This window comes from Mytilus trossulus, chromosome 9, assembly GCF_036588685.1.
Source record: "Mytilus trossulus isolate FHL-02 chromosome 9, PNRI_Mtr1.1.1.hap1, whole genome shotgun sequence".
Classification (NCBI taxonomy): Eukaryota; Metazoa; Mollusca; class Bivalvia; order Mytilida; family Mytilidae; genus Mytilus; species Mytilus trossulus.
The window spans coordinates 47,584,104-47,590,845 of NC_086381.1; positions in this window are offsets into that span (position 1 = coordinate 47,584,104).

A 6,742-nucleotide genomic window follows, 5' to 3' on the forward strand; every position below is an offset into this window, starting at 1 on the left:
ATAGTGATAGTAATGTGAACCCACACTCAAATATAGGAGAAAATGACACAACGGAAACACAGTGTTAGAATGTTAAACACACAGAAAATAACTATGATATAACAATGGCCATTTTCCTGACTTGGTACAGGACATTTTTAAAGATAAAAATTGTGGGTTGAACCTGATTTTGTGGAATGCCCAACATCGCACTTTAATGGCAATGGCAAATATAAACACTGAAATGACAACACAACACAACAGGACCACAACCCAAATAAATAATAAACAGCATTGATGTAATTGCCAATGTAAACTTTATTAAAAGATATAATTACATCATTGGTAAGATTACCTTTACTGATAAGTTTGTTTAAAGGTTCGATGAGTTTACACAAATCACGTAATGATTTCCGCAATTTTAGTACAATAATACCGTAAAACTTAGGATCTGAAATACCTTGAACACATGTTATCCTGGTATCTATGATGCGATTATTGCCTTCAGCTTTCAAACGTTAACAAATTTAGAAATACTATACACACTTGTGATCTAGAATACAATTCAGTTATGAACTCCAGTCTTTACAACATCTTACAATAGAAATAGTGTTGTGTAACAACATTCCATATACATGTACATATTGGTTTATATCAGGCAAACATATTTTTGGTAAAAGCTATTACCCCGTGACTTAGTAATACACATGGCACTTTGGGAGTCGTATATCTCTTTCATCATAATATTATAGTTGATGTATCAATTTTATTTTTTTTAGAAAAGGAGCTTCATGACTCCATATAGACGATACAATAGAAAAGGCTGAAATATTAATAGTTTCCCTACGACAGACATATATGCATGTTATCAAATTAATTTGAGTTGGTACAAAATCGCTTTTAATAAATATTTACCTATGTAATAAGACCCTATTGTCATAATTGAAACTTAATGAAATGATTTTTACAGTTATCTAGATAAAATTCTTGCTTATCATGCACAAAGTCGTCGTTATAATTGGGGTACTTTTTCTGCTCATTTTATATTGTATGTCGAAAAATAAATACTCTCACCAAGTATGTAGCCATAGAAGACGATACGTCGAATGAATCAATGGTGCATTGGCTAGATAAAAAAGCATCTGCATGAACCCCACACTTTTCCGACGTTGCTTGGTTTGTCATATTCCCTAATTAGACATTTCTGCATTATGCGACTCACGTAGTTGCATTACGTACGGTGTCTGTTTAACATGTTTATAATCTAAAACACTTTCGCACTTCTTCGTATGACGTTGAAGAGCAATACAAACCAATTGTTTCATAACAAATTTCTCCACGGTTGTCTTAAATGACATTTCAATTGACACGATTACACAATGGTCCTGTTCAAATTGAAAAAAATAAGTGCATACATTAAATAATGTCATCAATACTAGAACACATTGAATAAATATTCACAGTATGTTTCATAAGTGGATTATTTCATGACCTTAATTAACACATACAATCATGGCAATACATTGGTAAATAGTGTATATCAGTAAACAAGTTTGAAAAGCTTTCCAAGAGATTTACATCAACATACCATTTGCGTTGCATGTTAGAATCATTCATTTGTGTGATTAAACAAGTCAATTTTACGTGACATTAATGACCTTGTATTCTTGTAAACGTTATATATAACTGCATATACAGCATTTTGTGATTTGATCTGTTTGATAATATAGTAGGATCAACCATAACATTTTTGTTTAGAGTATGCTGAAGAAAAGACACTTTAAAAACAGTTATCTTTTAAAATTTGAATGAATACAAATTTGAGCATGATCATTTTACAAACGATTTAATTTTGACTGTATCACTATTAATTTATGTTCAAATGTTTGGTATTGATTTCACCAAATGCAAATGACCATATAACAATGTATTCTAAAGTTATTTAGACGCTCACACTAGCCAATCCAACATACACGTCAAAACACACACATACATGATTATGATGTCATATGTCATATGTGAATTTGATGTATATGTCATATGTTAATTTGTAATTTTTACCTGTTTTGAAAATTGTATACTTCATTTTTTATTTCATTATTCATGTATGGGTGTCTGTTTGATATTTTGTAATTGTTTGTCATATTTCATTGTAATTCGTGAGGGCCTCAGGGAAGATTAGCTTTATAGCTAAATGTGTAACCCTCTTAAAATAAAGAATTATTATTATTATTATTATTATTATTATTATTATACACACACACACCGTTCAACCAGCATCTACAGATATACACACCAATCCCATATACATTATATATGTATATATTTCAATATAAAACAAGAAGGAAGTAGACTGTAAATATTAACAAAAAACAGATGGATCCTCTATCATGTCTATATAAAATAACCAGTGATGTTTGAATCACTAAAGTTAAGTCGAAATAAAGTTCAAACTTACAGAACAGTGAGTAATCAGTATGTTAAAAGGTTGTCCTCAAATCAAATGTAATTTGTGTTTGGTTATTTGTTTTTCGAAAGGCATGGTTATATCAAAATAATTTGAAATAAAAAAGGACCAATTAAAGTTAAATGAATGAGACATTGGTTCAGTAGCCGGACAATTCGTTTACATCAGTTGCACTCTACGAAGCCAAATCAATAAAAAAAGATTAAAAGTATTTACAATAAAAATGCACCTCTCTCAAATCTGTCTTGACTCATTTGGTTCTTGAAATGATGTTCAACAATAGTACAGAGTAAACAAAGGAGCGCTAAATACTGGGTTGATGAACTATCTGCTACGAAAAAGAAAAAGAAAAAAAATACTAAACTCTGAAGAAAATTCAAAACGGAAAGTCCATAAGCAAATGGCAAAACCAAATGATAAAACACATCATTGGACAACAAATTTCATATTCCTGACTTGGTACAGGCATTTTCAGTGACGACCAATGCAACAAAAGAACAAATAAAATGAAATTCACAGAAAAGGCTTTACTCATCTGATCGACAAAAGGCCCACAAGCAAACTGACAAAAAGTTTTAAACAGTATAGATTCTAGAGTACTCGCGGTTTACAGAAGCTAGATAAATGCCAAAAACAATTGATAATTTTTTTAAAAAGAACAACATGTTTCCACAACTAAGATATAATCACTTCACTTCAAGTAAATAAAAAGTAGAGAAGTCATAAACAGTCAGGGATATACTATTGTACATGTACAATGACAATGTATCGACGAAATGTGTATAGGTGTTGCAAAATACTAGTTAGTTATTTGTTTTAAAACAATATTTCAATACCTTAAAGTTGTTATAATATTAATATTAATTTTCCACCCTTTTTGTATAAGATTAAATGACGGATCGACAAGCTCACACGGATTGCATTGAAACCTGCGAACTCTTTAACCAACATAACTGAAAAAAGGATATTTTGCCCGAAGATTTCACCAATAAAGCCGAACTAAATGTCTAAATCGTTGCATATATAAAACAATTTAATAAAGATATATGCGATTTGAGCAAACGAAATATCCGACTTAATACATTAATATAGATTTATATGCGTACGTTTATATACCACCCCTAATTAAAAGTGTTTTGTTTCTCTTTTTATAAAGTGCGAATTTTTATGAGTTTGAATTATGTTGGTCCACTGAAGATCAAATCCAAAACGCAAAGACAAAACAACAATACTAAGACCCAAATTAGGAGGTTATTTCATGATTTAATGAAATATTTGCAAATCCTGTTACATAAATAGTACCCGGTAAAAAGCAACTTTGGTGATTAGTCTAATTGAGTGATATAGCACTCATAAGTTGAAATATATCCATGTTCTTTTGTAAAACAGAATTACAATAACAGTTAATCAACTTATTTATATGTGAAATGGAAGGTATATTTTATTTTGACAACAGTCTACAAAATATAACAAATAAATAAGATTGATTAGCAGTGTATAAACTCAGCCTTACATTTTTTTATTGCGTCAATCCTATAAGAACACCAAAGGTTGTTAGGAATAAAATCAACGATATATAAGTCTAAACATTATTCTAAACTAAAACACATAATCGCATGTAAAATATCATTTAAGAGATTTACTCTGATGTTTCAGTTGTATTGCATGTTCTAGACATTGATTATGTTTATGGGGTTAAGACGTTAAAATGATAGCAATGTCGTAAAAATTAATCTGTCGTAACACAAATAATGTACTCTGGTTTGGATTGTAATACTTGAAAACAGACATCGACTTTTTATATATAAATATAAGCCTTTGTTTTAATTTTTATACTTAACTTTTGATTAATTATTTTATCTTGTAAGAATTGATTAAAAGAAATTGACCTTTATTTCACATATGCAGATGGTAAAACTGTTGGTAATGACTGGAATAGAACAAACTATTTTTGTTTCTTCAAATAAAAAAAATAAACCATTAATAGAGACCCAAATTATATTGCCTTGTAAATGTTAAATATTTTCTTACTGCCCTTGTACGCCATTGTAAGATTCTATAATAGATAAATCATAACTGCATAGTCATGATAATCCAAATATCTTAATATGTTCTGAAAGATAGAAATGTCTTAGACACACCCACAACTACACTCCCACTAATGTACAGAGAGAGAGAGAGAGAGAGAGAGAGAGAGAGAGAGAGAGAGAGAGAGAGAGAGAGAGAGAGAAGAACACAACTTAACCAAAAAACTTGAAGAATAAAAGGCATGTCTATTTATTGAATACCATCATTTTAGATCACGAAGCTAAAACAAATTAGCCTTACAAAGCTGTATGTTTGTGTCTTTTGATTATTCAGCAGCACGTATTTCAGATTTGACGAACAACGAAAAACAAAGTGCAAACACTACGCAAATTGTACTTACTGATCAATTTAGATAGTGTTGATGATTTAAGGTTCATACATGTATTTTTCAGTTATCCGAATTATGATAACACAACACAAGCATTAGGATGAACATAATTTATAAACTGAAATTTAAATAAATATTCTTCGTTACATTGGTTTAAAGTAGAAGTTTTTATTAAAAAGTTAGTCATATTTCTTGATTTTTCAATTGAAATAATCATTATATCATATTAACCTTGTCGAAATAAAATCAACGGTACCAATTTTGTTGCACCAGATGCGCATTTCGACAATACATGTCTCTTCAGTGATGCTCGTGGCCAAAATATTTGAAATCCAAAGTATATATAAAAGATGAAGAGCTATAATCCAAAAGGTCCAAAAAGTATAGCCAAATTCGTGAAAGGAATCAGAGCTTTGCATGAGGGAGATACATTCCTTAATTTATAATAAATTTCTAATATTTTGTAACAGCAAATTTTAATAACACAAAAAATCCGTATTTTCATGCCAGTACCGAAGTACTGGCTACTGGGCTGGTGATACAAAAGTGCACGATTAAATATTTACAATTTCAAATTTATATTATTGGAGGCGGTAAAAATTATATTGCTTATTACGAAAACTGTTTTTTTTTTTATCAAAGCCTTGGAGATGCATGTAAAGAGAATTTAATTTAAAATGATCTGAATCATAATAGGTCTAAGTGCAACCGATGAATAATTAATGTTCTAATCATGTCAGAATCAAAATCATATTGTTTTGAATAACAAACAAATTACAACTAAAATTGACAAATTAACTTTTAGCAAATGAACTAAAAACTGGGGCCATTACGGGACTGAATTTATTATACTTCTTTGACGTATTGAGTGTGTCTACAAGTGTCCCGGTAGGTTCCCTGTTTCTAATTAAATCTCTAAGTTATACTTGAAAAATTATTACCACAATATGTAATCGTTTTGAAAATGAGAACATAAAACAAACGTCACTTGTCAGCGAAAAAAACACCGTCAAATGCATAAATATACTCATCGTAGATTCCAGGATAAAAAAAAATGTGTTTGCGCCAGACGCGCGTTTCGTCTTCAAAAGACTCATTAATAACGCTAGAATCTAAAAAGGTAAAAAGATAAAGATGTATTATCTTTTGGGCGGATAGAAGTATAAAAAAATCAAACCAAAAAATAAACAAAATATGAAAAAATACCAAACATCCGTCTATGATTAAAAAAAACATGTCATAAGGACGAATTGTCCATCCAACGTTCTAAAGCCGAGATTCATGATTGAGTCTTTTAAGGATAAAACTTGATGTATATTTTACGTGTGGTATCTTTTAAGTGTCTTAACTATGAATTATATTTTGAATTAGAATACAGAATCGGTTGTAATGCTCATTCTGATTGGATAATGTCGCCAATTTTTATGGCATCGATTAACAATTACATAAATGTAATACTATTAAAAGTACGTCTGCAGCCGATACTTGCCAGATTTTAAATGTATGATTTATTTTTGTGTTCTGTCAGTTTCATTAGATTGAGATAAACGTATTGGATTTTAAGTTCCGACGGCATCCATTGGTGATTTGATGGTCGCAAATACCCTTAATTGGCCACGCTATTGCGTCTTAATTTGTTGAATTTGAATTTCATTAAAACCCACATGGAGATACGTGCCTAATGAGAAAAATAAGTTTTCTAGATTGATGTTTGTTAAAAAGTTAAAATGATATAGCGTGAATGACGAGAGCAAAATTTCTGTTAACTATAAAGTAAGTTAGAAATCTGTTTCTTAACCATTTAAACAAATATATATGCCAAAGAACTGAACTCAATATATGTGATTCCACATAATTCAACATCAACTAAATGAAAAACT